Here is a 25,655-nt window from a genome sequence, read left to right as displayed (position 1 = left end):
TGCTGGAGGAGGAATTATGGTGTGGTGTTGTTTTTCAGGAGTTGGGCTTGGACCCTTAGTTCCAGTGAAAGGAACTTTGAACGCTCCAGGATACCAAAACATTTTGGACAATTCCATGCTCCCAACCTTGAACATACTAGACAACTTGTCTTTTAGTAGTAAGTAAACAAACAAAGACTCCTAATTAGTCTGCAGTAACATATTGTGTCATTTATACACCTGTTATTTTATCAAAAGGACAAGCTGTAAAAAAATGGAATATTAATCCACTTATTTAATGTTGATATCTGCTTATTTTCTCTTTTAACATGTTCTATCTACACTTCTGTTCAAATGTAATAATCACTTATTCTTTTGTTTGATACTTGACATTAGTTTTGGATGATACCACACATTTAGGTATGGATGTGATACCAAGTAGTTACAGGATCATACATTGGTCATATTCAAAGTCCTCATGTGTCCAGGGACATATTTACTGACTTTATAAACATAATTAACATTTTTAAAACAGGAAAAAAGATTTTGTGACGGTAAAAAATTTAGATTTAATTATAGTAGTATCAACTAGATACACTATTGTACTTGGTATCATTACAGTGGATGTCAGGTGTAGAACCACCAATGGCGTTAGTTTACATTCAGGAGTGCTAGTTTGCTATTAACAGTGTGTAGTGAAGCATGTTTAGCTATTCCTCGTCCTGCAGTGATAATGATACTTGTAAGAAACTTACTTGTTTTGTCGCCATGGAGACAAGGATTAGTGATTTAGAAGTAGCTAAAACTCTGTCGACTGCTAGCTCGAGAAGATCTCAATGATTTAGTCACTTGACACTGTGTTCCTGTTCATCATATACACTATATTGACAAAAGTATTTGTCCACCTGCCTTGACTCACATATGAAGTTGAAGTGCCATCCTATTCCTAACCCATAGGCTTCAATATGACCTTCTGCAGCTATTACAGCTTCAACTCTTCTGAGAAGGCTGTCCACAAGGTTGCAGAGTGTGTTTATAGTATTTTCCACCATTCTTCCAAAAGCGCATTGGTGAGGTCACACACGAGAAGGCCTGGCTCTCAGTCTCCGTTCTAATTCATCCCAAATGTGTTCTATGGGGTTCAGGTCAGGACTCTGTGCAGGCCAGTCAAGTTCATCCAAACCGGACTCTGTCATCCATGTCTTTATGGACCTTGCTTTGTGCACTGGTGCACAGTCATGTTGGAAGAGGAAGGGGCCCGCTCCAAACTGTTGCCACAAGGTTGGGAGCATGGAATTGTCCAAAATGTTTTGGTATCCTGGAGCATTCAAAGTTCCTTTCACTGGAACTCAGGGGCCAAGCCCAACTCCTGAAAGACAACCCTACACCATAATTCCTCCTCCACCAAAGTTCACACTTGGCACAATGCAGTCCGAAATGTAGTGTTCTCCTGGCAACCTCCAAACCCAGACTGGTCCATCAGATTGCCAGATGGAAAAGTGTGATTCATCAGTCTAGAGAAGGTGTCTCCACTTCTCTAGAGTCCAGTGGTGATGTCCTTTACACCATCCCACACTTTGCATTGGACTTGCTGATGTATGGCTTAGATGCAGCTGCTCGGCCATGGAAACCCATTCCATGAAGCTCTCTGCGTACTGTACGTGGGCTAATTGGAAGTTTGGAGCTGTGTAGCAAGTGACTGTGCAGAAAGTCTTTGCACTATGCTGACCTCTCTGTCAGTTTACCTGGCCTAGCACTTGCTGGCTGAGTTGCTGTTGTTCCCAAACTCTTCACTTGTCTTATAATAAAGTTGACTTTGGAATATTTAGGAGCGAGGACATTTCAGGACTGGATTTGTTGCACAGGTGGCATCCTGTGACAGTTCCACGCTGGAAATCACTGAGAGCGGCCCATTCTTTCACAAATGTTTGTAGAAACAGTCTCCATGCCTAAGTGCTTGATTTGATACACCGGGCCAAGTGATTAGGACACCTGGTTCTCATTATTTGGATGGCTGGACAAATACTTTTGGCAATATAGTGTATATTATCTCAAATAACCCAAGTATCAAAAGTATCGGTATTACGATTTGAGAATCAATATTGGAGCATGAAGATGTGGTATCAGTGGCATCGATATTTCAGTATGGATCCAAGCATCATTAATTAGCAGGAGTTGAAGAAGACGTGCCTTTGATGTTGTTACTCTTGTGTTGTTGCTTGTTGCAAATACAACAATAAAGTATTTTCTGAGAGTCACAAAACACTGATACATGTCTGGCCTTGTTTTGAAGATAAACTCTCCACTGATTGCTAGAACGCCCGACACCCGCACCAAGTATTTACATCCATTCGGGTTTTTCCTCCAATAAGCTAACGTCGCAAGTGCGTTCATCTGTCAACTGATTTGTAGTTTGATGATACCAGGTCTGTTTCTTCTCTCCACTTGTCTCAGGATGCACAGCTGATTGTCATCCACGGAGGTAGTTGGCCTCCACAGACGCAGCCAGGTGGCTCACTCGATACACCAAATACTCAGTCGTATCGGTTCATCTTTCAGAACCCTGGAACAGAGTTTAGTCTCGGCCTGGGCAACTATTATCACTCGGGGGGCCAAATTTTGAGAAAAAATTCTGTCTGAGGGCCCGTATATCTGGTTTTAGGAACACTTATACAAAACCTCGCAATAATCTCTTAAAGGAATGGAATTTTTCATTATTTTTACTGAATGAGACAGCCAGAATGTACATGAAAATAAAGAATGTTACAATATTAACTATGAAGGATAAAACACTGAATATTGACAACATACAAACCCTGTTTCCATATGAGTTGGGAAATTGTGTTAGATGTAAATATAAACAGAATACAATGATTTGCAAATCCTTTTCAAGCCATATTCAGTTGAATATGCTACAAAGACAACATATTTGATGTTCAAACTCAAACAATTTTTCTTTGCAAATAATAATTAACTTAGCTGCAACACGTGCCAAAGTAGTTGAGAAAGGGCATGTTCACCACTGTGTTACATCACATTTTCTTTTAACAACACTCAATAAACGTTTGGGAACTGAGGAAACTAATTGTTGAAGCTTTGAAAGTGGAATTCTTTCCCATTCTTGTTTTATGTAGAGCTTCAGTCCTTCAACAGTCCGGGGTCTCCACTGTCGTATTTTACGCTTCATAATGTGTCACACATTTTCCATGGGAGACAGGTCTGGACTGCAGGCGGGCCAGGAAAGTACCCGCACTCTTTTTTTATGAAGCCACGCTGTTGTAACACGTGCTGAATGTGGCTTGGCATTGTCTTGCTGAAATAAGCAGGGGCGTCCATTATAAAGACGCCCCTTAGATGGCAGCATATGTTGTTCCAAAAGCTGTATGTACCTTTCAGCATTAATGGTGCCTTCACAGATGTGTAAGTTAGCCATGCCTTGGGCACTAATGCACCCCCATACCATCACACATGCTGGCTTTTACACTTTGCGTCGATAACAGTCTGGATGGTTCGCTTCCTCTTTGGTCCGCATGACACGATGTCAAATATTTCCAAAATCAATTTGAAATTTGGACTCGTCAGACCACAGAACACTTTTCCACTTTGCATCAGTCCATCTTAGATGATCTCGGGCCCAGAGAAGCTGGCGGCGTCTCTGGATGTTGTTGATAAATGGCTTTTGCTTTGCATAGTAGAGCTTTAACTTGCACTTACAGATGTAGCGACCAACTGTATTTAGTGACAATGGTTTTCTGAAGTGTTCCTGAGCCCATGTGGTGATATCCTTTAGAGATTGATGTGGGTTGTTGATACAGTGCCGTCTGAGGGATGGAAAGTCACGGTCATTCAATGTTGGTTTCCGGCCATGCCGCTTACGTGGAGTGATTTCTCCAGATTCTCTGAACCTTTTGATGATATTATGGAGCGTAGATGTTGAAATCCCTAAATTTCTTGCAATTGCACTTTGAGAAAGGTTGTTCTTAAGCTGTTTGACTATTTGCTCACGCAGTTGTGGACAAAGGGGTGTACCTCGCCCCATCCTTTCTTGTGAAAGACGAAGCATTTTTTGGGAAGCTGTTTTTATAGCCAATCATGGCACCCACCTGTTCCCTAATTAGCCTTTACACCTGTGGGATGTTCCAAATAAGTGTTTGATGAGCATTCCTCAACTTTATCAGTATTTATTGCCACCTTTCCCAACTTCTTTGTCACGTGTTCCTGGCATCAAATTCTAAAGTAAATGATAATTTGCAGAAAAAAAAAAGTTTATGAGTTTGAACATCAAATATGTTGTCTTTGTAGCATATTCAACTGAATATGGCTTGAAACTGATTTGAAAATCATTGTATTCTGTTTATATTTACATTTAACACAATTTCCCAACTCTTATGGAAACGGGGTTTGTATATATGTATATGATGCAGATTCCAAGCATGTAAAGACTTAGTATAGTTGAAGACTAGGGGTGATTATAAAAGATGAGTACACATCATAATGGCAGCTACACTTTACATCTTAAACATCTAATTAAATGATTAGTAAATGTCCGGCGGGCTGGATTGAAAAGCCTTAATTGGCCCAAGTCTGGTCTAGTCAGTCGGTACCAGGCTGTAAAAAATGGGCTTTGCACCATCACCTGTCAGTCACAGGAGTGATGCAGAGACGGACAACAATCCCCACTTACAAGCAATTAAGAATGCCAATGCAAGCTAGAATCCATCAATTGATATTGAAAAAGCTGCCGTTGGTAACTCTGCTGCTCTTCACACACATTTGAGGCGTTTCATTCATACTTAATTGCATTTGACCTCTGCATTTAATTATTCCATCTCACCACATACACCATTAGTGGTGCAGTGGAGCAGTTAGAGGTTTTTCCAGCACCTGGGAGGAAGGGTTAGGGGGCGTTAAGGTGTTATGGTGACTTGCTCAAGGGCAGCCTGACTTTTTTCACATACAGGTTGCATTCTTACATTTGTCTTTACTGCATTGTAGCCCTCAAACATTGCATGTTTATGCATGCTTTACCCTTTTTAGACACTGCTGTCACATACATAGACTTCCATATTGCGCAAGTACTCACCGCTTAGATCCACTTGTAGCCCACATTCCTAGTCCCCCTTTTGGGAGATTGAAAAAAAAAAAGAAAAGCAAACCAGGCCGAGTCAGGTGTCTACTTTCTAAAAGTTGCGCACTTTCGACCTTGCCAGGCTGCGAGTGGAAGTCAGCTCCGTGGGATTGTTGCGTGGAAGTGGAAGGCGGCCAGTTGCCAGTTGCCAGCACGGTGGCACATGAGCAACAGAAAGAGACAGCTGCAGGCTGAATGAGCTCCGGAGAGGGAGAGAGAGTGGAAGCTCTTTGCGGAATGGAGAGGGGAGGCGCTCTTAAGCCACAAAAACCACTCAGCGGCTTCCCAGACGCGCGCACACCCGCCCTCTTCCTCCTCCTATTACTGAAGCCTTTGCTAGCAACACGCATGCAGGATTATAGGTTGAGCCCCCATAATGACACCCCACATCTCACTCATCTAGTCCAAAGTCTGTCATTAGCACTTTTGCCAGTGCGCTTCTCAAAGTCCGAGTGGATGAGTGCGCCTTCAAGGTCACAGTCCGGCTCCAATGTCAGTCCAGTCCACGCCGACCTACCTGGGCGTAGTCCTACCTGGGCATAGTCCAACCTGGGCATAGTCCTTCACTGTTGCTGACCCAACCTGTGCTGGTTCATCTCGTCTTTACTCCATTTGCCCTCCGCCACCTGACTCTTCCTCTCGGCTTGCGGGTACCCGTGGTTTAGCACAGTAGGCGGTGTTGCGTTTGGACCAGATGTTCCTCCGAGGGAATTTAAGTTGCTGGTCAATCCCAAGTTCTTTTGATGACACATAAGCTGATTTTAAATGATAACCCAGAACAGAATAGGTATTTTGCAATTTATTCCAAAGCTTTGGAGAGACCAACCTAAAAAAAACCAACACATTCCAATCGCATCGCCTAGTTGATCTTAAAACACTAAGGAAGTGTTGTCTTTTTCAACATGCCAATAGCCCCCACTCACCCTTCAGAGCGAATACACATATCTTAGGTTTTCCTCAGCTGGAGACAGAAAGAGATTGGAAAAAGGAGTACTGCTACTCCTGCATTCTGAACTAAAGGGAGTCTTCAGTCTACCATCGGTCATGAGATAAAGAAAAGATAAAAAGAGTAAAAGGTGGCACACTAGCTATTTCAAATATGACTAAAGAAAAGAAATAACTTTTTAATATGGATATATGTATATATCTATCTCTGTCAGCGGTGATCCCGGACAATGCCAAGCACCCAGGTGGGATTGATAAAAAATTATTTCTCACCACCAAGCAAAAAGCGCGCATGCTCAGGCCCTTTCTCAACTAAACCGGCCAAGGTTATCCAGGGTAAATCCCACCTAACCTTATCCAAACGCACACAATGCCACCATTTAAGACCCCCTCACCTTCCGGCGCCAGGCCACCTAGTACACATGCGTGGACAATGTGCAGGTCATAGTCACCTCCAGTGTTGCTTTGTGTGCAAGTTGTTAAATGTAACTAATCTGAAGAATATCCAGTGTTGTGCTATTTCAATGAACTGGAATCTGAATCTGAGACATCATAAATTAATCACATATTTATTACACACCTAAACAATTTGATGAAGAACATTTTACAACAATTAATGTCGGGATGTAATATCTGGTCAGGACGCTCCTCACTCTTTTACCTTCACCTTCATTGTCAATTCCTTTTTGCTGACTTGATATACTCTGGACCTAGACCTTGAGTCTGTGACATACATGGCAGACAATAACTGATAGTCTGCTTTGCTGGTCCAAAAGCATCCCCCCTTTTCCGTAGTCTTCACTCGACGGCCAGGTAATACAAAGCACACGCTACCTTTTTTATCACATCCACGGGAGCCCGCATTCTCGTTGTCTCTTCTTCGACAAACAGACAAAGTCTTTCGCTAAATAAAATCACAATTGACCTGGAAATTGGAAAGTTCTCTTGCCGTCTGAGAAGTGTTGTATCCTAAATAGCTGCAATGGCTTTCTCCTTTTAAGGCCCAAGCTGTTTTTTTATACATTTTTTATTTTTTATTTCTCTTTGCTAGTTGGGCTTATTGGACCCTAATTAGAATAAAAACTAAGAATCATCTTTTGATATGATGTACTTAGTCCATAAGTACACAAACGTGTGTTAATTCTTGTTTTTACACTTTTATTTTCCAGATTCCATTGTACGTGATACTCTTGTGACACCACCAGATGGCAGTATAAGTGTCCACATAAGCGGCCATAAGACCCCAATTCAGTAGTGCACGCCATTTTGGAAATAAGAGTTAAAAGGTGCTGTCCACGTATGTGGCCACTAAGCCTTTAGAGGTTTTTAAGGTATTCATGTGTGATTTCTACAAGTAGAAGACGGAGAGACATGAGAATGTCTGGATGACACGCCTCCATATTTACATTGGTCAGCTCCGAGTTACGAAACTGCATTATTATGACTTGTTACTTGCACGCCACCTGCCGTCTCTGCATCCTGGGTTCACGCCAGCAGCGGCCATGAGACAATTTTTGTATACCTTAATACTTTACATTTTTCATTTAACTTTGTTTTTTTCATTAAAATAGAAATATCGTTTTAAAAGAGGTTCAAATAACTTTTATTTTTACAAATACAAAATTGCTCACTGAAAATTGTAGTTTGCAGTGGATCACATCCGTCACATGTTGTTGTTGGCGAACCCCAAGATGCAGAGAAGGCGGCAGGCAACGTGCAGGTAAACATGATTTAATTTTATACTGAAACAACAACAAACAAAAGGGTACAAACAAAAGGCACGCACTAGGTGGGGAACAAACTTAGCTCTGAACAAAAACTAGCACAAAGGCTAACTGTGGACTAGAAACAAAAACACTTACTTTGACACGAAGGAACTGCGACATGAGCAGAGTGAACAGAAGTAGAAGTATTAATGACATTGACAGGTAGTGGTGACAATAATCCAGCACTGACTGGAGGGGAAGGCAGCTTTAAATAGTAGCTGGCTGATTGACACCAGGTGTGGCCAGGTGCCAATCAACCACAGCTGGGGAGACACAGCACTCAGGGAGACAAACAGGAAACGGACAAAATAAGAACGCTGTCAGGAAACAAAGACAAACGCAGAGGAACAACTAAAAGATGGCCAAACTGTCAGAGACAATCCTGACAGGATCGTTCTACTGCAGGCCGCCCTCTTCCTGATGCAACCATTAGCTCTGCCTGACTAAAACACAGGCATGCAGCAGAAAGATAAGGTCATGTTCAAAGTAGTGTCTCGTGTGTAAATGAAAGGCTTAATCGACATAATTGACAGCAATAAACGGCCATCATTTTATTGGGGATAAACTGCAATATTGGTTCTGTACTAAGTTTAATTTGAAGTGGTGTGCTCTGGTAATGTGCATGCATGGGTTCTTGGGGTGCTGGCCACACTCATCACTGCCTGTGTGTCTCCCAGAGGACACAGCAGAATGTGAGTGTTGCAGAGACTGACTGGTGCACGGCTGCAAGGGTCGCAGGGCCAGAAGGTGAACTTCATTATGTCTCCAAATGTCTGCAACATGCAGAGAGCCAAGACTGTGCTGAAGCAACAACTCAATGCAGGCGAGTCATATAATGTCCATTCAACACAATTGGAGAACTTCCAGGACAACTTCAAGTCAAATGTGGACACGCATTTGTACTGCTTAGGCCGGGGGACGGCAACCCAAGATTGGACCAAACATTACAAATTAAAAGCCTTATATAAGTATTATAATGAAGGCAACACATGATGTAGGTGTCTATATTAGCCTACTATCAAAATGACTTTAAAAGTCTTATATAAGTGTTATAATGAAGGCAACACATGATGTAAGTGTCTATATTAGCCTACTATCAAAATGACTTTAAAAGTCTTATATAAGTGTTATAATGAAGACAACACATGATGTAAGTGTCTATATTAGCCTACTATCAAAATGACTTTAAAAGTCTTATAAAAGTGTTATAATGAAGGCAACACATGACGCAAGTGTCTATATTAGCCTACTATTAAAATGACTTTAAAAGTCTTATATAAGTGTTATAATGAAGACAACACATGATGTAAGTGTCTATATTAGCCTACTATCAAAATGACTTTAAAAGTCTTATATAAGTGTTATAATGAAGGCAACACATGACGCAAGTGTCTATATTAGCCTACTTTCAAAATGACTTTAAAAGTCTTAAATAAGTGTTATAATGAAGACAACACATGATGTAAGTGTCTATATTAGCCTACTATAAAAATGACTTTAAAAGTATTATAAAAGTGATATAATGAAGGCAACACATGATGTAAGTGTCTATATTAGCCTACTATCAAAATGACTTTAAAAGTCTTATATAAGTGTTATAATGAAGACAACACATGATGTAAGTGTCTATATTAGCCTACTATCAAAATGACTTTAAAAGTCTTAAATAAGTGTTATAATGAAGACAACACATGATGTAAGTGTCTATATTAGCCTACTATAAAAATGACTTTAAAAGTATTATAAAAGTGATATAATGAAGGCAACACATGATGTAAGTGTCTATATTAGCCTACTATAAAAATGACTTTAAAAGTATTATAAAAGTGATATAATGAAGGCAACACATGATGTAAGTGTCTATATTAGCCTACTATCAAAATGACTTTAAAAGTCTTATATAAGTGTTATAATGAAGACAACACATGATGTGTCTATATTAGCCTACTATCAAAATGACTTTAAAAGTCTTATATAAGTGTTATAATGAAGACAACACATGATGTAAGTGTCTATATTAGCCTACTATCAAAATGACTTTAAAAGTCTTATAAAAGTGTTATAATGAAGGCAACACATGATGTAAGTGTCTATATTAGCCTACTATCAAAATGACTTTAAAAGTCTTATATAAGTGTTATAATGAAGACAACACATGATGTAAGTGTCTATATTAGCCTACTATCAAAATGACTTTAAAAGTCTTATATAAGTGTTATAATGAAGACAACACATGATGTAAGTGTCTATATTAGCCTACTATCAAAGGCTGACACAACTCTTGGTTGACAGAAATGTTGTATTTTAATATTGTTTTACACATTTTTGCAACATTGGAAAAGAATGAGTAAAACAGAGGCTTCTCACAGGATGAGATAACTTCTGGAAATGAGTGGCTCAGAGCAGCCAGAGGTATAGACGTGTGTGTCCAAGTTAAAGGAACCGGCAGGCTGTCTTCTTCTAACGGATTTAGTGCAATCTTTGCGAGTTGGATAACGTTTGCTGTGGTCAGGAACAACATGGCATACAAACAACTATGCAGCCAATATGACATACAGACAATGTGTCATGACACATGCAAATATAACTTAAATACAGCAAGGACATACGTAAAGGAAATAAAACGAGCTCAAATGTGAAGTGAAGTGAATTATATTTATATAGTGCTTTTTCTCTAGTGACTCAAAGCGCTTTACATAGTGAAACCCAATATCTGATTTTTACATTTAAAGCAGTGTGGGTGGCACTGGGAGCAGGTGGGTAAAATGTCTTGCCCAAGGACACAACGGCAGTGACTAGGATGGCGGAAGCGGGGATCGAACTTGCAACCCTGGAGTTGCTGGCAGGGTAGCTCTACCAACCGAGCTATGCCGCCCCAAATGTAGCTACAGAGGAGGCATAATGATGCAATATGTAAATAGCCTATTTAGCATGTTAGCACTGATTAGTTTGCAGTCATGGCTTGACCAAATATGTCTGATTAGCACTCCAGCAAATCAATAACATAAACAAAGCTGAGCTCTGTGCATTCACGCACAGCATACAAGGTTTGGTGGACAAAATGAGACAAAGAAGGAGTGGCATAAAACACATCTTTCTGTGGCAGCGTCGGAGAAAGTTGTTCATGGAAACAGACGACGAGTTCAAGGATCGCTGAAAAGAGTAGGACAAAACGGTGCTTGCTATGAGTGAAGCATGTGTGATATCAACAGTGGGATTTCTAACAATTAGGAAGGTTTGTCATGTTTGTTCTCCTACAAAAAATGTATTACAACAAAAGATATATTTTTCCATTTTCCAAAAAATATCTATTTCTTTTGACATTTTGCTTTTGGGCTCCAGCCTCTGAAACCAAATGTAGTCTCATGCAGTGTAAGCAAGACACAAAGTGAATGTTTCTCTCTTGCATGCAGTGACATCTCTTAAAGTCTTGCCACGGTTCACAAACGCTGTCAAAGCACTTAAAGCTTCCTGTATGACAAAGAAACAAGCGCCATTGTTGCCCACTGGTTGTTTTGTGTATAATTATGAGGCCGTCTCATCAATCACAATCATGTCCCCTGACTTGCACTAAGTCATGTGTCTCCCACAGTAACGACCACTTGGGTTTTATTCTGGCTCCTTACGGTTACTTCTCCCAGATTCAATTCAAGCATCATTATGCTTTGACATCAGTCACCATTAGGACATATTGCAGCTTATCATGATGGATATCGATGCCTCTCAGCTTTTTAAAATCTCAATTCATGAAAGGAGATCAAGCTCAAACACATTGGAAGTAAAATGAAGAAGTCAACAGCTCGTTCGTTCGTTCGTTCGTTCATGACAAAGTAAAGACTTCGTAAACAAGTTGTGACAACGTTCAAGACAAAGTAAAGACTTCGTAAACAAGTTGTGACAACGTTCACGACAAAGTAAAGACTTCGTAAACAAGTTGTGACAACGTTCACGACAAAGTAAAGACTTCGTAAACAAGTTGTGACAACGTTCAGGACAAAGTAAAGACTTCGTAAACAAGTTGTGACAACGTTCACGACAAAGTAAAGACTTCGTAAACAAGTTGTGACAACATTCACGACAAAGACTTCATAAACAAGTTGTGACAACGTTCACGACAAAGTAAAGACTTCGTAAACAAGTTGTGACAACGTTCACGACAAAGTAAAGACTTCGTAAACAAGTTGTGACAACGTTCACGACAAAGTAAAGACTTCGTAAACAAGTTGTGACAACGTTCACGACAAAGTAAAGACTTCGTAAACAAGTTGTGACAACGTTCACGACAAAGTAAAGACTTCGTAAACAAGTTGTGACAACGTTCACGACAAAGTAAAGACTTCATAAACAAGTTGTGACAACGTTCACGACAAAGTAAAGACTGCATAAACAAGTTGTGACAACGTTCACGACAAAGTAAAGACTTCGTAAACAAGTTGTGACAACGTTCACGACAAAGTAAAGACTTCGTAAACAAGTTGTGACAACGTTCACGACAAAGTAAAGACTTCGTAAACAAGTTGTGACAACGTTCACGACAAAGTAAAGACTTCGTAAACAAGTTGTGACAACGTTCACGACAAAGTAAAGACTTCGTAAACAAGTTGTGACAACGTTTGCGACAAAGTAAAGACTTCGTAAACAAGTTGTGACAACGTTCGCGACAAAGTAAAGACTTCGTAAACAAGTTGTGACAACGTTCACGACAAAGTAAAGACTTCGTAAACAAGTTGTGACAACGTTCACGACAAAGTAAAGACTTCGTAAACAAGTTGTGACAATGTTCACGACAAAGTAAAGACTTCATAAACAAGTTGTGACAACGTTCACGACAAGGTAAAGACTTCGTAAACAAGTTGTGACAACGTTCACAACAAAGTAAAGACTTCGTAAACAAGTTGACAACATTCACGACAAAGTAAAGACTTCGTAAACAAGTTGTGACAACGTTCACGACAAAGTAAAGACTTCGTAAACAAGTTGTGACAACGTTCACGACAAAGTAAAGACTTCGTAAACACGTTGTGACAACGTTCACGACAAAGTAAAGACTTCGTAAACAAGTTGTGACAACGTTCGCGACAAAGTAAAGACTTCGTAAACAAGTTGTGACAACGTTCACGACAAAGTAAAGACTTCGTAAACAAGTTGTGACAACGTTCACGACAAAGTAAAGACTTCGTAAACAAGTTGTGAAAACGTTCACGACAAGGTAAAGACTTCGTAAACGAGTTGTGACAACGTTCACGACAAAGTAAAGACTTCGTAAACAAGTTGTGACAACGTTCACGACAAAGTAAAGACTTCGTAAACAAGTTGTGACAACGTTCACGACAAAGTAAAGACTTCGTAAACAAGTTGTGACAACGTTCACGACAAAGTAAAGACTTCGTAAACAAGTTGTGACAACGTTCACGACAAAGTAAAGACTGCATAAACAAGTTGTGACAACGTTCACGACAAAGTAAAGACTTCGTAAACAAGTTGTGACAACGTTCACGACAAAGTAAAGACTTCATAAACAAGTTGTGACAACGTTCACGACAAAGTAAAGACTTCGTAAACAAGTTGTGACAACGTTCACGACAAAGGAAAGACTTCATAAACAAGTTGTGACAACGTTCACGACAAAGTAAAGACTTCGTAAACAAGTTGTGACAACGTTCACAACAAAGTAAATACTTCGTAAACAAGTTGTGACAACGTTCACGACAAAGTAAGGACTTCATAAACAAGTTGTGACAACGTTCACGACAAAGTAAGGACTTCGTAAACAAGTTGTGACAACGTTCACGACAAAGTAAAGACTTCGTAAACAAGTTGTGACAACGTTCACGACAAAGTAAAGACTTCGTAAACAAGTTGTGACAACGTTCACGACAAAGTAAAGACTTCGTAAACAAGTTGTGACAACGTTCACGACAAAGTAAAGACTTCATAAACAAGTTGTGACAACGTTCACGACAAAGTAAAGACTTCATAAACAAGTTGTGACAACGTTCACGACAAAGTAAAGACTTCGTAAACAAGTTGTGACAACGTTCACGACAAAGTAAAGACTTCGTAAACAAGTTGTGACAACGTTCACGACAAAGTAAAGACTTCGTAAACAAGTTGTGACAACGTTCACGACAAAGTAAAGACTTCGTAAACAAGTTGTGACAACGTTCACGACAAAGTAAAGACTTCGTAAACAAGTTGTGACAACGTTCACGACAAAGTAAAGACTTCGTAAACAAGTTGTGACAACGTTCACAACAAAGTAAAGACTTCGTAAACAAGTTGTGACAACGTTCACGACAAAGTAAAGACTTCGTAAACAAGTTGTGACAACGTTCACGACAAAGTAAAGACTTCGTAAACAAGTTGTGAAAACGTTCACGACAAAGTAAAGACTTCGTAAACAAGTTGTGACAACGTTCACGACAAAGTAAAGACTTCGTAAACAAGTTGTGACAACGTTCACGACAAAGTAAAGACTTCGTAAACAAGCTGTGACAACGTTCACGACAAAGTAAAGACTTCGTAAACAAGCTGTGACAACGTTCACGACAAAGTAAAGACTTCGTAAACAAGCTGTGACAACGTTCACGACAAAGTAAAGACTTCGTAAACAAGCTGTGACAACGTTCACGACAAGGTAAAGACTTCGTAAACAAGTTGTGACAACGTTCACGACAAAGTAAAGACTTCGTAAACAAGTTGTGACAACGTTCACGACAAAATAAAGACTTCGTAAACAAGTTGTGACAACGTTCACGACAAAGTAAAGACTTCATAAACAAGTTGTGACAACGTTCACGACAAAGTAAAGACTTCGTAAACAAGTTGTGACAACGTTCACGACAAAGTAAAGACTTCGTAAACAAGTTGTGACAACGTTCACGACAAAGTAAAGACTTCGTAAACAAGTTGTGACAACGTTCACGACAAAGTAAAGACTTCGTAAACAAGTTGTGACACCGTTCACGACAAAGTAAAGACTTCGTAAACAAGTTGTGACAACGTTCACGACAAAATAAAGACTTCGTAAACAAGTTGTGACAACGTTCACGACAAAATAAAGACTTCGTAAACAAGTTGTGACAACGTTCACGACAAAGTAAAGACTTCATAAACAAGTTGTGACAACGTTCACGACAAAGTAAAGATTTCATAAACAAGTTGTGACAACGTTCACGACAAAGTAAAGACTTCGTAAACAAGTTGTGACAACGTTCACGACAAAGTAAAGACTTCGTAAACAAGTTGTGACAACGTTCACGACAAAGTAAAGACTTCGTAAACAAGTTGTGACAACGTTCACGACAAAGTAAAGACTTCGTAAACAAGTTGTGACAACGTTCACGACAAAGTAAAGACTTCGTAAACAAGTTGTGACAACGTTCACGACAAAGTAAAGACTTCGTAAACAAGTTGTGACAACGTTCACGACAAAGTAAAGACTTCGTAAACAAGTTGTGACAACGTTCACGACAAAGTAAAGACTTCGTAAACAAGTTGTGACAACGTTCACGACAAAGTAAAGACTTCATAAACAAGTTGTGACAACGTTCACGACAAAGTAAAGACTTCATAAACAAGTTGTGACAACGTTCACGACAAAGTAAAGACTTCATAAACAAGTTGTGACAACGTTCACGACAAAGTAAAGACTTCGTAAACAAGTTGTGACAACGTTCACGACAAAGTAAAGACTTCATAAACAAGTTGTGACAACGTTCACGACAAAGTAAAGACTTCGTAAACAAGTTGTGACAACGTTCACGACAAAGTAAAGACTTCGTAAACAAGTTGTGACAACGTTCACGACAAAGTAAAGACTTCGTAAACAAGTTGTGACAACGTTCACGACAAAGTAAAGACTTCGTAAACAAGTTGTGACAACGTTCACGACAAGGTAAAGACTTCGTAAACAAGTTGTGACAACGTTCACGACAAAGTAAAGACTTCGTAAACAAGTTGTGACAACGTTCACAACAAAGTAAAGACTTCGTAAACAAGTTGTGACAACGTTCACGACAAAGTAAAGACTTCGTAAACAAGTTGTGACAACGTTCACGACAAAGTAAAGACTTCGTAAACAAGTTGTGACAACGTTCACGACGAAGTAAAGACTTCGTAAACAAGTTGTGAAAACGTTCACGACAAAGTAAAGACTTCGTAAACAAGTTGTGACAACGTTCACGACAAAGTAAAGACTTCGTAAACAAGTTGTGACAACGTTCACGACAAAGTAAAGACTTCGTAAACAAGCTGTGACAACGTTCACGACAAAGTAAAGACTTCGTAAACAAGCTGTGACAACGTTCACGACAAGGTAAAGACTTCGTAAACAAGTTGTGACAACGTTCACGACAAAGTAAAGACTGCATAAACAAGTTGTGACAACGTTCACGACAAAGTAAAGACTTCGTAAACAAGTTGTGACAACGTTCACGACAAAGTAAAGACTTCATAAACAAGTTGTGACAACGTTCACGACAAAGTAAAGACTTCGTAAACAAGTTGTGACAACGTTCACGACAAAGGAAAGACTTCATAAACAAGTTGTGACAACGTTCACGACAAAGTAAAGACTTCGTAAACAAGTTGTGACAACGTTCACAACAAAGTAAATACTTCGTAAACAAGTTGTGACAACGTTCACGACAAAGTAAGGACTTCATAAACAAGTTGTGACAACGTTCACGACAAAGTAAGGACTTCGTAAACAAGTTGTGACAACGTTCACGACAAAGTAAAGACTTCGTAAACAAGTTGTGACAACGTTCACGACAAAGTAAAGACTTCGTAAACAAGTTGTGACAACGTTCACGACAAAGTAAAGACTTCGTAAACAAGTTGTGACAACGTTCACGACAAAGTAAAGACTTCATAAACAAGTTGTGACAACGTTCACGACAAAGTAAAGACTTCATAAACAAGTTGTGACAACGTTCACGACAAAGTAAAGACTTCGTAAACAAGTTGTGACAACGTTCACGACAAAGTAAAGACTTCGTAAACAAGTTGTGACAACGTTCACGACAAAGTAAAGACTTCGTAAACAAGTTGTGACAACGTTCACGACAAAGTAAAGACTTCGTAAACAAGTTGTGACAACGTTCACGACAAAGTAAAGACTTCGTAAACAAGTTGTGACAACGTTCACGACAAAGTAAAGACTTCGTAAACAAGTTGTGACAACGTTCCCAACAAAGTAAAGACTTCGTAAACAAGTTGTGACAACGTTCACGACAAAATAAAGACTTCGTAAACAAGTTGTGACAACGTTCACGACAAAATAAAGACTTCGTAAACAAGTTGTGACAACGTTCACGACAAAGTAAAGACTTCATAAACAAGTTGTGACAACGTTCACGACAAAGTAAAGATTTCATAAACAAGTTGTGACAACGTTCACGACAAAGTAAAGACTTCGTAAACAAGTTGTGACAACGTTCACGACAAAGTAAAGACTTCGTAAACAAGTTGTGACAACGTTCACGACAAAGTAAAGACTTCGTAAACAAGTTGTGACAACGTTCACGACAAAGTAAAGACTTCGTAAACAAGTTGTGACAACGTTCACGACAAAGTAAAGACTTCGTAAACAAGTTGTGACAACGTTCACGACAAAGTAAAGACTTCGTAAACAAGTTGTGACAACGTTCACGACAAAGTAAAGACTTCGTAAACAAGTTGTGACAACGTTCACGACAAAGTAGAGACTTCGTAAACAAGTTGTGACAACGTTCACGACAAAGTAAAGACTTCATAAACAAGTTGTGACAACGTTCACGACAAAGTAAAGACTTCATAAACAAGTTGTGACAACGTTCACGACAAAGTAAAGACTTCATAAACAAGTTGTGACAACGTTCACGACAAAGTAAAGACTTCGTAAACAAGTTGTGACAACGTTCACGACAAAGTAAAGACTTCATAAACAAGTTGTGACAACGTTCACGACAAAGTAAAGACTTCGTAAACAAGTTGTGACAACGTTCACGACAAAGTAAAGACTTCGTAAACAAGTTGTGACAACGTTCACGACAAAGTAAAGACTTCGTAAACAAGTTGTGACAACGTTCACGACAAAGTAAAGACTTCGTAAACAAGTTGTGACAACGTTCACGACAAGGTAAAGACTTCGTAAACAAGTTGTGACAACGTTCACGACAAAGTAAAGACTTCGTAAACAAGTTGTGACAACGTTCACAACAAAGTAAAGACTTCGTAAACAAGTTGTGACAACGTTCACGACAAAGTAAAGACTTCGTAAACAAGTTGTGACAACGTTCACGACAAAGTAAAGACTTCGTAAACAAGTTGTGACAACGTTCACGACGAAGTAAAGACTTCGTAAACAAGTTGTGAAAACGTTCACGACAAAGTAAAGACTTCGTAAACAAGTTGTGACAACGTTCACGACAAAGTAAAGACTTCGTAAACAAGTTGTGACAACGTTCACGACAAAGTAAAGACTTCGTAAACAAGCTGTGACAACGTTCACGACAAAGTAAAGACTTCGTAAACAAGCTGTGACAACGTTCACGACAAAGTAAAGACTTCGTAAACAAGCTGTGACAACGTTCACGACAAGGTAAAGACTTCGTAAACAAGTTGTGACAACGTTCACGACAAAGTAAAGACTTCGTAAACAAGTTGTGACAACGTTCACGACAAAGTAAAGACTTCGTAAACAAGTTGTGACAACGTTCACGACAAAGTAAAGACTTCGTAAACAAGTTGTGACAACGTTCACGACAAAGTAAAGACTTCGTAAACAAGTTGTGACAACGTTCACGACAAAGTAAAGACTTCGTAAACAAGTTGTGACAACGTTCACGACAAAGTAAAGACTTCGTAAACAAGTTGTGACAACGTTCACGACAAAGTAAAGACTTCGTAAACAAGTTGTGACAACGTTCACGACAAAGTAAAGACTTCGTAAACAAGTTGTGACAACGTTCACGACAAAGTAAAGACTTCGTAAACAAGTTGTGACAACGTTCACGACAAAGTAAAGACTTCGTAAACAAGTTGTGACACCGTTCACGACAAAGTAAAGACTTCGTAAACAAGTTGTGACAACGTTCACGACAAAATAAAGACTTCGTAAACAAGTTGTGACAACGTTCACGACAAAATAAAGACTTCGTAAACAAGTTGTGACAACGTTCACGACAAAGTAAAGACTTCGTAAACAAGTTGTGAAAACGTTCACGACAAAGTAAAGACTTCGTAAACAAGTTGTGACAACGTTCACGACAAAGTAAAGACTTCGTAAACAAGTTGTGACAACGTTCACGACAAAGTAAAGACTTCGTAAACAAGCTGTGACAACGTTCACGACAAAGTAAAGACTTCGTAAACAAGCTGTGACAACGTTCACGACAAGGTAAAGACTTCGTAAACAAGTTGTGACAACGTTCACGACAAAGTAAAGACTTCGTAAACAAGTTGTGACAATGTTCACGACAAAGTAAAGACTTCGTAAACAAGTTGTGACAACGTTCACGACAAAGTAAAGACTTCGTAAACAAGTTGTGACAACGTTCACGACAAAGTAAAGACTTCGTAAACAAGTTGTGACAACGTTCACGACAAAGTAAAGACTTCGTAAACAAGTTGTGACAACGTTCACGACAAAGTAAAGACTTCGCAAACAAGTTGTGACACCGTTCACGACAAAGTAAAGACTTCGTAAACAAGTTGTGACAACGTTCACGACAAAATAAAGACTTCGTAAACAAGTTGTGACAACGTTCACGACAAAATAAAGACTTCGTAAACAAGTTGTGACAACGTTCACGACAAAGTAAAGACTTCATAAACAAGTTGTGACAACGTTCACGACAAAGTAAAGATTTCATAAACAAGTTGTGACAACGTTCACGACAAAGTAAAGACTTCGTAAACAAGTTGTGACAACGTTCACGACAAAGTAAAGACTTCGTAAACAAGTTGTGACAACGTTCACGACAAAGTAAAGACTTCGTAAACAAGTTGTGACAACGTTCACGACAAAGTAAAGACTTCGTAAACAAGTTGTGACAACGTTCACGACAAAGTAAAGACTTCGTAAACAAGTTGTGACAACGTTCACGACAAAGTAAAGACTTCGTAAACAAGTTGTGACAACGTTCACGACAAAGTAAAGACTTCGTAAACAAGTTGTGACAACGTTCACGACAAAGTAGAGACTTCGTAAACAAGTTGTGACAACGTTCACGACAAAGTAAAGACTTCATAAACAAGTTGTGACAACGTTCACGACAAAGTAAAGACTTCATAAACAAGTTGTGACAACGTTCACGACAAAGTAAAGACTTCATAAACAAGTTGTGACAACGTTCACGACAAAGTAAAGACTTCGTAAACAAGTTGTGACAACGTTCACGACAAAGTAAAGACTTCATAAACAAGTTGTGACAACGTTCACGACAAAGTAAAGACTTCGTAAACAAGTTGTGACAACGTTCACGACAAAGTAAAGACTTCGTAAACAAGTTGTGACAACGTTCACGACAAAGTAAAGACTTCATAAACAAGTTGTGACAACGTTCACGACAAAGTAAAGACTTCGTAAACAAGTTGTGACAACGTTCACGACAAAGTAAAGACTTCGTAAACAAGTTGTGACAACGTTCACGACAAAGTAAAGACTTCGTAAACAAGTTGTGACAACGTTCACGACAAAGTAAAGACTTCGTAAACAAGTTGTGACAACGTTCACGACAAAGTAAGGACTTCATAAACAAGTTGTGACAACGTTCACGACAAAGTAAAGACTTCATAAACAAGTTGTGACAACGTTCACGACAAAGTAAAGACTTCATAAACAAGTTGTGACAACGTTCACGACAAAGTAAAGACTTCGTAAACAAGTTGTGACAACGTTCACGACAAAGTAAAGACTTCATAAACAAGTTGTGACAACGTTCACGACAAAGTAAAGACTTCATAAACAAGTTGTGACAACGTTCACGACAAAGTAAAGACTTCATAAACAAGTTGTGACAACGTTCACGACAAAGTAAAGACTTCATAAACAAGTTGTGACAACGTTCACGAAAAAGTAAAGACTTCGTAAACAAGTTGTGACAACGTCCACGAGAAAGTAAAGACTTCATAAACAAGTTGTGACAACATTCACGACAAAGTAAAGACTTCGTAAACAAGTTGTGACAACGTTCACGACAAAGTAAAGACTTCGTATACAAGTTGTGACAACGTTCACGACAAAGTAAAGACTTCATAAACAAGTTGTGACAACGTTCACGACAAAGTAAAGACTTCGTAAACAAGTTGTGACAACGTTCACGACAAAGTAAAGACTTCATAAACAAGTTGTGACAACGTTCACGACAAAGTAAAGACTTCATAAACAAGTTGTGACAACGTTCACGACAAAGTAAAGACTTCGTAAACAAGTTGTGACAACGTTCACGACAAAGTAAAGACTTCGTAAACAAGTTGTGACAACGTTCACGACAAAGTAAAGAAGTCGTAAACAAGTTGTGACAACGTTCACGACAAAGTAAAGACTTCGTAAACAAGTTGTGACAACGTTCACGACAAAGTAAAGACTTCGTAAACAAGTTGTGACAACGTTCACGACAAAGTAAAGACTTCGTAAACAAGTTGTGACAACGTTCACGACAAAGTAAAGACTTCATAAACAAGTTGTGACAACGTTCACGACAAAGTAAAGACTTCGTAAACAAGTTGTGACAACGTTCACGACAAAGTAAAGACTTCGTAAACAAGTTGTGACAACGTTCACGACAAAGTAAAGACTTCATAAACAAGTTGTGACAACGTTCACGACAAAGTAAAGACTTCGTAAACAAGTTGTGACAACGTTCACGACAAAGTAAAGACTTCGTAAACAAGTTGTGACAACGTTCACGACAAAGTAAAGACTTCGTAAACAAGTTGTGACAACGTTCACGACACGTCGCCTGCTCTAAAACATCAAATGGTTGTCTCCTTCACTTTGTACTTTTACACATCAGCAGGTACCAGAAGGTAAGAAAAGTTGCTTTTCCATAATTTTGCAAAACAAAACAAAACATCAGATAATATGTCTGCTAATAGTTGCCATGTTACCCTCCTTATCCACACACCACAGTAATACTGCTATGCTAGACTACGATAGCTGGAATGTGCCAACAATCCATCAAGTTGTGCGGCTTCAAAGTCCAACTAAAACACTTGGACAGATTTTTGAGTGCCGTGTGCAATCTTCTTTATTCCCAATGGAACATTTAAAGTTTTAGTGTTGTTTACTGGCGCCATCTTGAAGTCGACACGTGTCTCTTATGTGTGACTGCCGTCTACTGGTCACACATATCATTACACCATGTACCAAATAAAATAGCTTCGAGGTTGGTAAGCACGACCACAATGAAGCCGTACATTAGGCACAATGGATTATAACACGCACTGTCCAGTTTTGAGAAAATGAAAAGATTTAAGTGCACCTTACAGTCTGAAAAATACAGTATATTTTTTTCTCTTACATTTTCTACTTTTTTATATTATACATTTTACTCTCAAGAATGATTAAAAGGGTTCAAAGAAATGGTTTTAACATCAACTTTTTGTCGCAGATTGCAAAACATGTTTGATGCTGTAGTCCAGGTGCATGCATTGCAGCCAACTGTTAGTCACATCGTGCCTTTCACACCATCTTTCGAAACATGGCTGACATGCATGTGACCAGTCAGACAAAAACAGTAAACACACATTTTTACTGTCCTAATATACCCTAGTTTTCGGACTATAAGGCGCAATTAAAATCCTTTAAGTGCGCCATCTTGCAGTTTACACGTATCTCTTATGTGTGGCTGCCATCTACTGGTCATTTCACCATGTACCAAATAAAATAGCTTTGAGGTTGGTAAGAACAACCAGAATGAAGCCGTACATTAGGCGCACCAGGTTATGAGAGAAAATTAAAGGATTTTAAGTGCGCCTTATAGTCCGAAAAATATGGTATGTGTTCTTTTCTACATTTTCTACTTTTTTGGGGGATTATACATTTTACTCTCAAGAAGGACTAAAAGGGTTTTAACATCAACTTTTTGTCGCAGATTGCAAAACATGATTGATGTTGTAGGCCAGGTGCATGCATTGCAGCCAACTGTTAGTCACATCGTGCCTTTCACACCATCTTTCGAAACATGGCTGACATGGATGTGACCAGTCAGACAAAAACAGTAAACACACATTTTTACTGTCCCAATATACCCTAGTTTTCGGACTATAAGGCGCACTTAAAATCCTTTAAGTGCGCCATCTTGCAGTTTACGCGTATCTCTTATGTGTGGCTGCCATCTACTGGTCATTTCACCATGTACCAAATAAAATAGCTTTGAGGTTGGTAAGAACAACCAGAATGAAGCCGTACATTAGGCGCACCAGGTTATGAGAGAAAATTAAAGGATTTTAAGTATGCCTATAGTCCGAAAAATATGGTATGTGTTCTTTTCAACTTTTTGGGGGGATTATACATTTTACTCTCAAGAAGGACTAAAAGGGTTTTAACATCAACTTTTTTTCGCAGATTGCAAAACATGATTGATGTTGTAGTCCACGTGCATGCATTGCAGCTAACTGTTAGTCACATCGTGCCTTTCACACCATCTTTCGAAACATGGCTGACATGGATGTGACCAGTCAGACAAAAACAGTAAACAAACATTTTTACTGTCCCAATATACCCTAGTTTTCGGACTATAAGGCGCACTTAAAATCCTTTAAGTGCGCCATCTTGCAGTTTACGCGTATCTCTTAAGTGTGGCTGCCATCTACTGGTCATTTGACCATGTACCAAATAAAATAGCTTTGAGGTTGGTAAGAACAACCAGAATGAAGCCGTACATTAGGCGCACCAGGTTCTGAGAGAAAATGAAAGGATTTCAAGTATGCCTATAGTCCGAAAAATATAGTATGTGTTCTTTTCAACTTTTTTGGGGGATTATACATTTTACTCTCAAGAAGGACTAAAATGGTTTTAACATCAACTTTTTGTCGCAGATTGCAAAACATGTTTGATGCTGTAGTCCAGGTGCATGCATTGCAGCTAACTGTTAGTCACATCGGGCCTTTCACACCATCTTTCGAAACATGGCTGACATGGATGTGACCAGTCAGACAAAAACAGTAAACACACATTTTTACTGTCCCAATATACCCTAGTTTTCGGACTATAAGGCGCACTTAAAATCCTTTAAGTGCGCCATCTTGCAGTTTACGCGTATCTCTTAAGTGTGGCTGCCATCTACTGGTCATTTGACCATGTACCAAATAAAATAGCTTTGAGGTTGGTAAGAACAACCAGAATGAAGCCGTACATTAGCCACACCGGGTTCTGAGAGAAAATGAAAGGATTTCAAGTATGCCTATAGTCCGAAAAATATGGTATGTGTTCTTTTCAACTTTTTTGGGGGATTATACATTTTACTCTCAAGAAGGACTAAAAGGGTTTTAACATCAACTTTTTGTCGCAGACTGCAAAACATGATTGATGTTGTAGTCCACGTGCATGCATTGCAGCCAACTGTTAGTCACATCGGGCCTTTCACACCATCTTTCGAAACATGGCTGACATGGATGTGACCAGTCAGACAAAAACAGTAAACACACATTTTACTGTCCTGATATACCCTAGTTTTCGGACTATAAGGCGCACTTAAAATCCTTTAAGTGCGGCATCTTGCAGTTTACGCGTATCTCTTATGTGTGGCTGCCATCTACTGGTCACACTTATTTCACAATGTTCCAAATAAAATAGCTTCGAGGTCGTTAAGTACAACCAGAATGATGCCGTACATTAGCCACGCCGGGTTATAAGGCGCCCTGTCGATTTTTGAGACAATTAGGGGATTTGAAGTGCTCCTCATGCTGGGTATTCAAGGTGTAAGACTCCCGGTGCGGTCCATCAAATCTCCTTGCAGGGACCGTTTGCTCCGGGTTGTGACCTGCATTTCTTTCCATGCCGCTCCACTGACAATGCAATCAGCATCACCGAGTCAGCGTTTCCCGCCTGTGTCATTTTCATTTGGCAGGATGGAGAGGCAGGATGGAGAGCCACGCCGCGACCACGCTCGTCCTCGCTCGCGTCCTCAGTGGAGACTTTCTTGCCTTCGGGAAATCAAGCTGGACGTTCCCCATGAATGCATTTGTGAGAATAGCCTTCATAGCTTGTGGATTTCTTCATGCTTTCCTACCTGACAGCGTGTATTGATTATTTTATTAACATCTCCTACTTCTTATCTCTATCTGAACATCCCAGTCTGCTCTTTTATGTCCTCACTTCCAGCTCTTTCCTTCTTGTTTGTGCATGGACACATTTCACAGGAGAATGAACATTCCAGATAACTGAAGAGGTCAGCTGGCTTGCATTTGAGGATGAAAGCTTCACACACATGGAAGCTGTCAGTCAGGCCCGCACTGCTCCGAGAGCCTGAACTCAGCATCAAACACTTGAGAATATCAACATACATCCTTTGTGGTCAAAGAACATGCTAGCCACCACGATGCAAATATAACCTTATGAAAAAGTACATTAAAATGGGCGGCAAAGTGTCCAAGCAAAAACAATTAGTTTAATGTCAAAAATGTTGAATAGAGAAAATAAACAGTATGGAAGATTGCACAATAACATTTTAGACACGTTAAAGAACAAACAAACTAATGATGGTAAACATGCTGGTAAAATGGTAAGTAGTGTTGGTTTAAACCAGGGTTGTCCAAAGTGTGGCCCGGGGGCCACTTGGGGCCCGCAGGTCATTCTTTAACGGCCCCACGGCACATTTGAAGAATACAATTGAAAAAAAACAAAA

General features: G+C 39.4%; 1 protein-coding gene across 5 annotated transcripts in view; it reads right to left on the bottom strand.

Annotated features, from left to right (window-relative positions):
• p2ry1 (purinergic receptor P2Y1) overlaps positions 1-25,655 on the bottom strand; it is a 107,736-nt gene that overhangs the window by 61,725 nt on the left and 20,356 nt on the right. For 2 of the 5 annotated variants that reach the window (XR_009802637.1, XM_061878237.1), the window contains exon 1: positions 5,063-5,331. The exons of the other annotated variants lie outside the window; for them this stretch is intronic. The gene's annotated coding sequence lies outside the window, so the exon portion shown is untranslated. Of the gene's footprint in view, positions 1-5,062; positions 5,332-25,655 lie in introns of those variants that run through there. 5 annotated transcript variants of the gene reach the window in all.

The sequence above is a fragment of the Nerophis ophidion genome, linkage group LG18, assembly GCF_033978795.1.
Source record: "Nerophis ophidion isolate RoL-2023_Sa linkage group LG18, RoL_Noph_v1.0, whole genome shotgun sequence".
In the NCBI taxonomy this organism is placed as follows: Eukaryota; Metazoa; Chordata; class Actinopteri; order Syngnathiformes; family Syngnathidae; genus Nerophis; species Nerophis ophidion.
Note: the sequence above shows the minus strand (reverse complement) of the source record. Positions and strands in the feature narration are given on the sequence as shown.